We start from the raw sequence: 9161 nt of genomic DNA on the forward strand, positions 1-9161 counted from the left end.
TGGGACAAAGTCCCTGACCCAGCTTTCATGTCTAAGGTGGGACTAGAATTCCCTGTCTCCTGGTGATTGGCTCAAAGTCACCCAGCCAGATTTCATGCCTAAGTGGAACTAGAACTCACCATCCTGGTGATTGATCCAAAGTCACCCAGCCAACTTTCATGCTAAAGTGGGACTAGAACTCACTGTCTCCTGGTGATTGACCCAAAGTCACCCAGCCAACTTTCATACTAAAGTGGGACTAGAACTCACTGTCTCCTGGTGATTGACCCAAAGTCACCCAGCCAAGTTTCCTGCCTAGGGTGGAGTAGAACTGATAGTTTCCTAGTGATTGACCCAAAGTTACCCAGCCAGGTTTCATGCCTAAGGTGGAACTAGAACTCACCATCTCCCGGTGATTGACCCAAATCACCCAGCCCACTTTCATGCTAAAGTGGGACTAGAACTCACCATTTCGGTGATTGACCCAAAGTCACCCAGCCAAGTTTCATGCCTAGGGTGGGACCGGAACTCATTGTCTCCTAGTGATTGACCCAAAGTTACCCAGCTGGCTTTCATACCTAACACAGAACTAGAAATCCCTGTCTGCTGGCTTTTAGCCTAGTTCTCTTTCCTCTCCCCCTCCATACACCCCTCCTGCCTTTTTGGGACCGCTGAGACGGACGCCCCCTTCTCCCCTTGCCGTCTCCAGACAGATGCCGGACGAATGCCGTTTCAACGCCGTGTGCCTGATCCGCCGGGGCCTCGCCTCGCTGCTCCTGCGAACGAGTCATCTGCGACGGCGCCTACCAGCCCCTCTGCGGCAGAGACAGCCGGACCTACTACAACGACTGCGAGCGCCAGAAGGCGGAGTGCCAGCAGAAAGCCGCCATTCCAGTCAAGCACGCGGACCTTGTGGTAAGTGAGGCCTGGACGGGGACCCAAAACGCACCCATTTCTCTGCCTCCACCCAGTGGGCGCAGCCGACAGAGGTAAGTCTGAATCCCCGCCCCCCCCCCTCGGGATGAAACGCAACCTGTCCTGCTCTCTTCCTTCCTTCCTCTCGGTACTTCGTTCCCTGCTCTCCTCCTGTGGCTTCTGTCTCTGTTCGTCATCCTTTTGTCCTCGCGGGGGATTTCGGAGAAGAGTGTTCAGTCCTGTCCATCCTCCATCTTTTCATCTCTCCATCTCTCTCTCTCTCGTTCCTGTCTTACCTGCTTGCTGATTCCTTCCTCCTGCCAACGCTTGGGCATCCCACGCTAGCCTCTTGCACCATCGAGGGCGGGCTCCTTTTAACACATACCTTTCCATTCTCCAAATCTTTCTTAGTTTGCAGGGTCTGAATCTTGGCGGTGCCTTTTTCTCCCCTGGGCTTCATCTGTGAGGTCAGAAGTGGAGGCACGCAAGGCAAGGTCATGCTTTCCCTAACAAGCTCAGAACAGCAGCATCATTGGCCCAAACACGGGAAAGGAACAAAGAGGATATCCAGCTGGTTCAATTTGTCCTGTTTATTTTATGTCCCCTTTCCCGTTAACTTTTGCCCATTTACAAATCCGTGACCAATACGAACATCTCTCTCTATATATAAATGTCTGCGTGTTTGCGTGTGTGTGTTCCAGCCTAACTCTGGAACGCCTCGCACAATTTCAACCAAACTTGGTACACAGATGACTTACTCTCTAGAAACAAATACTGTGGGGGTAAGACAGTCCTAACACCCCTCGGGGCCTGTGTTCTGTTAAGATACAGCCTGTTGTGCCTTAAAAATGGCTTCTACTGTACAGTCGTAAAACGGCTTCTACTGTGCAGCATTAGTGGAATTGCCATGGTAATGGCTTCACAGTACTCCACAAGGGGCTCACTCTGGAAAGGGGGGAAAATCCAACATTAGAAATTACGTTTGGTCTGGACCTTTTTCCCCTATAAATAAATACCCACAACGACATGAATAAATAAATTGCAAATCGTTAGCCCGTTCATCACATCTCTTTTTTCCCGCATGGAATTTTTAACTGCAGACTCCCAGGACCAAAGAATCTGGATTTTCTTTATACAAGGAGTCCTCAACTTATTTAATGACCGTTCAAAGTTACGACGGCATCCGGAAAAGTGACTTACAGCCGTTTTTCACACTGGGGAATGTTGCAGCATTTTTCCATGGTCACAGGATTAAATTTTGGACGCGTGGCCGCTGACTCATATTTATGATGGTCCCGAGAGGGGGGGTCATGCGATGAGCCAAGGTGGCGCAGTGGTTAGAGTGCAGTACTTCAGGCTTCTTCTGCTGACTGCAATTTGGCCGAATCTCACCAGGCTCAAGGTTGACTCAGCCTTCCATCCTTTCCAGGTCGGTAAAATGAGGACTCAGATTGTTAGGAGCCGTAAAACTGACTCTGTAAAGCCGCTTAAAGAGGGTGTAAAAAGCACGGCGAAGCAGTATATAAGTCTAAGGCAGGGGTCGGCAAACTTAAACACTTAAAGAGCCATTTGGACCCGTTTCCCACAGAAAAGAAACACCGGGAGCCACAAAGGTCCTAACCGGAAGCCCCCTCTTCAATCTGGAGCTGCTGACCGGAAGGTTCAGTTCCCCCACCATAGAGTCTCCTCTAGCACGGCGTACTTTTTCCTCTACCCGTCCTAACCAAAAGCCCTATCAATTGTGGAGCTGACTGGAAGTCTGGTTCCCTCACCATAGAGTCTCCTCCTAGCGCGGCTTCCTTTTTCCTCTACCTGTCCTAACTGAAACCCCTATCAATTTCTGAAGCCGACTGAAGTCTGGTTCCCTCACCATAGAGTCTCCTCCTAGCACGGCATACTTTTTCCTCTACCTATCCTAACCAAAAGCCCTATCAATTGGTGGAGACAACTGGAAAACCCTCCCCTTGCCATAGAGTCTTCTCCTGGCGCACTATGCTTCTCCCTCCCCACCCACCACTAGAAGCTCCTCTCAAAATGTGGCGCCGACCGGTGAGGGAGCCGCAGCAGAGGGAGGAAAGAGCCACATGCGGCTCCAGAGCCGCAGTTTGCTGACCCCTGATCTAAGGCTATTGCTGTTAAGAACCGCAAAATGTTTCGCTTAGCAACAGAGATGTTGGGCTCCATTGTTGCTGTTTAAGTGAGGACTATCTACAGGAACGTGTGTCTGAAGGAAATTCCATGCCGGAAAAAATCAATTACCAAAGATGCCTTCGTTTAATAGGGACTTGATTCACAACCATGTCAAAAGGAGAGTTAGCAACTTCATTTCTACAACATGCAGATTTGATTACTTGTTAACCCTGGTGAAGGCCTGCCTGCTGGGGATTTAAGTCCGTGGTTGTGTGTGTGTGTGTGTGTGTGTGATGTGAACCCAAAAACGAGTTAAATCAGTAACTGAATTAAAATCCAGTAGCTAAAACCACAGCAATACGTTTTCCACCTCCTCTGAACATTCACAGGGGAGAAGATATGATATTATCTCTCTGAGGAGCATCCAGGAAAAAAAAAGAAAGAAAGATAAAAACTCTTGTTTTTCTGGCTGACTTAAAAAAAAAAAAAACGGGTGCGAAAGGAAGAAGAAAATTAATCTCGCCTGTCTGGCGTGCAGAAGCAAAGCGGATTACACATCACACCGCAAACACACTCACACTGGAAAACAGTCAAACATTTGCATCGAGGCAAATAATTCTCCAGTAATTTTTCCACCACGATACATCTTTTAATCTTCCCAAATCGCCCCGAGATTCTTCGATGGGAGACACGAAACAATTTGCAGGTTTGATTTCACGAACGGTCTCCTCGCCAGAGTATTTATTACAGAAGGGCTGCTTCTATTCTCGCTTCGGCAGTTCCCAAATGCTTGTTTTGGGGAGGGTGGGTTTCAAACCCTGGTTTTAAACTGCCCCTTCAGGGTCTAGGACCATGATGGGGAAGCTATGGCATGCGGGCCAGAGGTGGCACACCGAGCCCTCTCTCTCGGCACGCTTGCCGTTGCCAGTTGCTCTTCTGCTTTCTGGTGCATGCCAGCCAGCTGATCTTAGTGGGCACTGGGGCAATTAGAAAATGGCCTGAAAACAGCCAAAAAATGGGCTGAAAACACCCCGAAAAACTGTCCATTTTCTGGTATGTTTTCTGGCTGTTTGTCGTTCATTTTCCAGGCTGTTTTTCAGGCCAAAACAGCCTGAAAATGACCCGAAAACCACCCCCAAAACGGCCAAAAAACAGGTATGTGCACGCCAGCCAGCTGATCTTTGAGTTTGGGCTCTCAGTGTCAAAAAGGTTTGCCATCATTGGTCTAGGACCTTTGGTCTCGTACCCTTGGCCGCGCCTCTCTCCACCAGGTGATTCTCGTTTGACTTTTCTCCTCGGATGACACCCCCCACCCATTCGCCCTCGGCAATGGGCCACAGCCCCTTCGTCCCACGTCTTTCATCACTGCCCATTCGCCGACGGAAGGTTCGTCCAGGGTTTTTCACGGCCGGGACAGTTAGCCGCCAACCCCATTGCCTAGCTGCCAATGCCGCAGCCGTAAGCCACGGTGCGGCCAATCGCAGCGTTGATGCGTGGGGTTTAGGAGAAGGAATAGGAGAGGGGGTGGAAACTCTCCTGTACCTGATTGTGCCTCTCTGATAAAGAACAGGAAGGAAGAGCGGAGGGGAGGGACAGTAAGGGGTTGGGTGGGTGTGGCTTGGTGGTGGTGGTGGTCATGGAACAGGGTGGGCGTGGCCAACATTTTTAAATTTTAAAGCATTTTTACTACTGTATTTTTCAGAGTATAAGATGCACTGGAGTATAAGATGCATCAAGGTTTTGAAGAGGCAAATTTGAAGAAAGTAGGTAGGTAGATAGAGGGACAGACAGGAAGAGAAAGAGAGAGAAATACAGTACATAGGTAGGGAGAGAGAGAGAGAGTAGTTAGGTAGGTAGGTAGATAAAGGGATAGAGAGAGAAAGATAGATAGATAGATAGATAGATAGATAGATAGATAGATAGATAGATAGATAGATAGATAGATAGATAGATAGAATAGATATAGTAGTTATGTAGGTAGATAAAGGGATATATATATATATATATAGAGAGAGAGAGAGAGACAGAGACAGAGAGAGAGAGAGAGACAGAGAGAGACAGAGAGAGAGAGAGAGAGAGAGAAAGAGAAAGAGAGAGAGAGAGAAATACAGTAGATAGGTAGGTGTTTCTGCTGGCCAGCACTTGATCCATGTAATTCTCATCAATCAGTTAAAGAGCTTTCCAAAAGCAAATATATATATATTTTGCACTCTGCAAACCTCCCAAAAACGGCCTGTTATTCGTGACAATGGGCCCGGGTTTTTTTTCCAAAACAAGGCATGAATAGCCTTGGGGGGTGGCTTGCAGAATGTTCCTGGGGGGGCCCCAAAACAAACAAAAAACAGCCAATTTTTCGCAAAACGGCCTGTTTTTTTGTCAAAAAAAATTTCATGCATAGCCTTATGGAGGCTTATTAGAGTGCTGGGGGGGGCTGGGGGGGCAAAAATGGCCATTTTTTTCTCATTTCTGCCCTCCAGCCCCCAGGAGCTCTCTGAAAGCCTCCATAAGGCTATGCACGGCCATTTTGGTGAAGGGCGGAGCTTCGGGGGGCAAAAAGTGCTGTATTCGGTGTATAAGACGCACCCAGATTTTCAGCCTCTTTTTCGAGGAAAAAAGTTGCGTCTTATACTCTGAAAATACGGTACCTTTTCGAGAGAACCGGCAGGGAAAAAAATGCTTTAAAAAGGGGGGGGAAAGCTTCCGACGATTGTGCGGCTCACAATTGATCTGCACGATCATCAGAAGTCCCCCCCCCCTTTTTTTTAAAGCATTTTTTCCTGCCTATTTGTTCGAACTGGTAGGGGGGGGAATGCTTTAAAAAATGGGGGGAAATAGCTTCTGATGATTGCGCAGCTCACAGCTTATCCGCGCAATTGTTGGAAGTTTCGTCTTTTTATAACCGGTTCGCGGAACCAATGACAATTGTCCCTAACTGGTAGCATTAAACCCTGGCCATCTTTATCCAAAGGATTTGATCGCACCGTGGCTTATGGCTGCCGGCATTGGCAGCTAAGCGATTGGTTGGCAGCTAACTGCCCCAGGCGGCGAAAACCCAGAACGAATTCTCCTTCGGCGAATGGGCAGCGGCGAAGCGCATGGGATGGAGCGGCTGTGGCCCATTGCCGGGGGCGAATGGGTGGGGGGGCGTGTCATCCGAGGAGAAAGGTCAGAGGAGAATCGCCCGAGAAAGAACGCTGGCGGAGAAGGAGGCGCCAAAACAAAACATCTACATGGAATTGACAGACAAAATATCTGCCATGGAATTGACAGACAAAATATCTGCATGGAATTGACAGACAAAATATCTGCAGGAATTGACAGACAAAACATCTACATGGAATTGACAGACAAAATATCTGCAGGGAATTGACAGACAAAATATCTGCACGGAATTGACAGAGGTTCAAACGAAGCTGCCAAGGAAAGCTGGAGGCCTTTTTTTTCAAAAGAAAACGCCCATTCTCTGCCAGGGGAAATTAAATTGGGGTGTGCCTGGAAACTTGGGGGAAGCAGTCCATCGCTGTGTCTGTCTCTCTCTCTCTCTCTCTCTCCGTTCCCTCCCCTCCTCCTTCTTTCTCTCCCTCCTCTCTCTTCCTCTTTCTCTTCTTTCTTTCTGTTGTCTTGTGTCTTCTAGTGTTTCTGTTCGGAGAAAGGAAGTGCGCCTGCCCAGTTCTCCAGATCAATCCACCCGGAGAATTCTCCTGCGAGGTTCGCTTCTTCCCTCGCCTTCGCTTCCTCTTGGCACCGCTTGTTTCCCTGCGTTTTGCAGAGGGAGGGGATGGTGGGGGAGGAAATCCCGTTTTCCCCTCTTGCTTTCAAAGCCTTTTGCAAGCTTTTCCCTTGCCCGTCGATGTGTTCTGATCCAGGCTTAACAGAACCACGAGGCAGACTCCTTGTCCAAAAAAACCTCCACCCTTTTTATTTGGTTAATGCGAATTCCTGGCATTCCCATCCAAAAAAAGTCCCCTGCAATTAGCCTTTCGGGGTTAAATTGTAAAAACAGACCTTATCAGTCCTTGGATAGTTGCCAGGTCAAAAGCTTCTAGTCCCAAATGAAATACCTGGCAAGAAATCTGTATGAGGCCCGAACTCAGATAAGTGAATCTTCACAATAATAAGCGAACTCATGGTCTCCTGCAAACTCCATTTCCCCTTTTGAGGGAGGATTTACGGTCACAGACCTTATCTGGCTTGGAGAGCTGCGAACTAATGGTCTCCTGCAAGCTCCACTCCCTTTTTGCTCCTTTTATTCCCTCTGGGAGGGGCCATTCACCGTCCACCTGTGGCCTTACTCCCAAGTCGATCCCTGTTCTTTAGCTCTTCCCTTCGTTTGGCCACTCTACGCATGCGCACACTGGGAATGGGCTCCAGCTGTTCTTCTGCCCACTGATCTCCGACTCCGAAGGCAGCTGATAACCTGGCATACGGCTCTGGCCCCCTCTCTGCCTCCGACACAGAGCCCTCATCCGAGCCTTCCCCAGACTCCAGGACTGGCCCAGGTTCCTCCCCAACCTCCTCACTGTCCGACTCTGCAGCCATCTCTGCTGGCAGCTGGCGGGCCGCAACACGATGCCCAGGATGGCATGAGAGCTGGTGGTTGGGATTTTCTTCTCCTTTGTAGGGGTCACAAAGGCTGAAACCCTTCTCCTGAACACGCACGATGCATTCCTGCAGCATTTTGAGCTTGGGGGCTGAATTATCTCATCTTCTGGGCTCGGGTGGCATCACACTTGAAAAATGGGATGATATAAGACAGGGAAGGGGAAATTGTCCCAAGGTTTAAGCCTAATCTAAGGAGGTTAGGGAACACATACCATTGCCTCTTTTCACTGGCCTGGTGAAGCCTGTTGCATGAATACAGGTAGTTCTTGAATTACGACCGCCATCGAGCCCAAAATTTATGTTGCTGAGTGAAGAAATGTTGGTTAAGTTGAGTTTGACCCATCTGAGTTCCCCCTCCCTCGCCACGCCGGTTAAGTGAATCCTTGCATTTGTTATGTTGCTAAGTGAATCTGGATTCCCCGTTGACTTTGCTTGTCGGAAGGTCGCAAAAGCGGATCGCGCCACCCAGGGATACTGCGACCGTCATAAGTATGAGCCTGTTGCCAAGCCTCTGAATTTTGGATCACGTCGCAGTTGGTCATAAGTGTCACAGACGGTCCTTAAGTCAATTTTTTTCGGCGGCGTTATAACTTGCAACGAACTGTTGTAAGTCGAGGATTACCTGCACCGTTCATTTCGATCCCTGCTTTCTTGTCCTGCCTGCAGATGCTTTGGTGAATAAGAAGAGGGGGCTAATCGATTCTCCAAAGCACCAGCAGGCAGACAAAAAAACAATGGATGGAAACTAATCAAGGAGAGAAGCAACCTGAAATTAAGGAGAAAACCAGTGGAATAGGAGGTTTTTAAGAAGAGAATGAACTGCCCCTCAGGGTTCCAAATAGCATTCAAACTAAATTAGAGTCCAAGGCAAAGCATTGCTCAAAGTTCCAATTGATTAAGAGAGACCTGTTGGCACATTTGGGAAAACTCGAATCCTGAAAGCTTCCCGTTTTTTCCCACCTAGTTGAAAGTTCAAGATCTTTCCCCCACACCCACAAGTCCATCCCATGGTCCAATCTTCCAATGCCATGCTGACAGTTCCACCCATCCAGTTCCGGTCAGGTGCAGAGACAAAGGATGACCTTGGCTTTCTAGAAAGAATTTTTGTCATGGCTACATAGCCATCTCACTCCTTACAATCCCCCCCCCTCCTCGCATTTCCTCACGATAGAACATGCCTAGTAGAACAATAGGAAGTGTGGCAGGCCAAAGATTGAAAAGAAAAGAAAAATGGCCGCAGGCCTGACGCCGCCATCTGTCGGAAATGGTATAGGGCTTCCTTGCTTGAGCAAGGGGGTTGGATTGGATGACCTCCGAGGCCCCTTCCAACTCTATTCTGATGGTTTGATTGAACGGCTCGCCTTGAGAAGTTGCGAGTGCTCCGTCACTGGAGGCTTTTAAGAAGAGACTGGATGGCCATCTGTCAGGAACGGCATCGGGTCTCCTGCTTGAACGGGTGGGCTGGACTAGAAGACCTCCAAGGTCCCTTCCAACTCTGTTCTGATCGATTGATTAAAAAAAAGTAAAATTAATGA

Source organism: Thamnophis sirtalis, unplaced genomic scaffold (genome assembly GCF_051295495.1).
Source record: "Thamnophis sirtalis isolate CommonGarterSnake01/CBP01778 unplaced genomic scaffold, rThaSir2_p1.2 scaffold_106, whole genome shotgun sequence".
Lineage (NCBI taxonomy): Eukaryota > Metazoa > Chordata > Lepidosauria > Squamata > Natricidae > Thamnophis > Thamnophis sirtalis.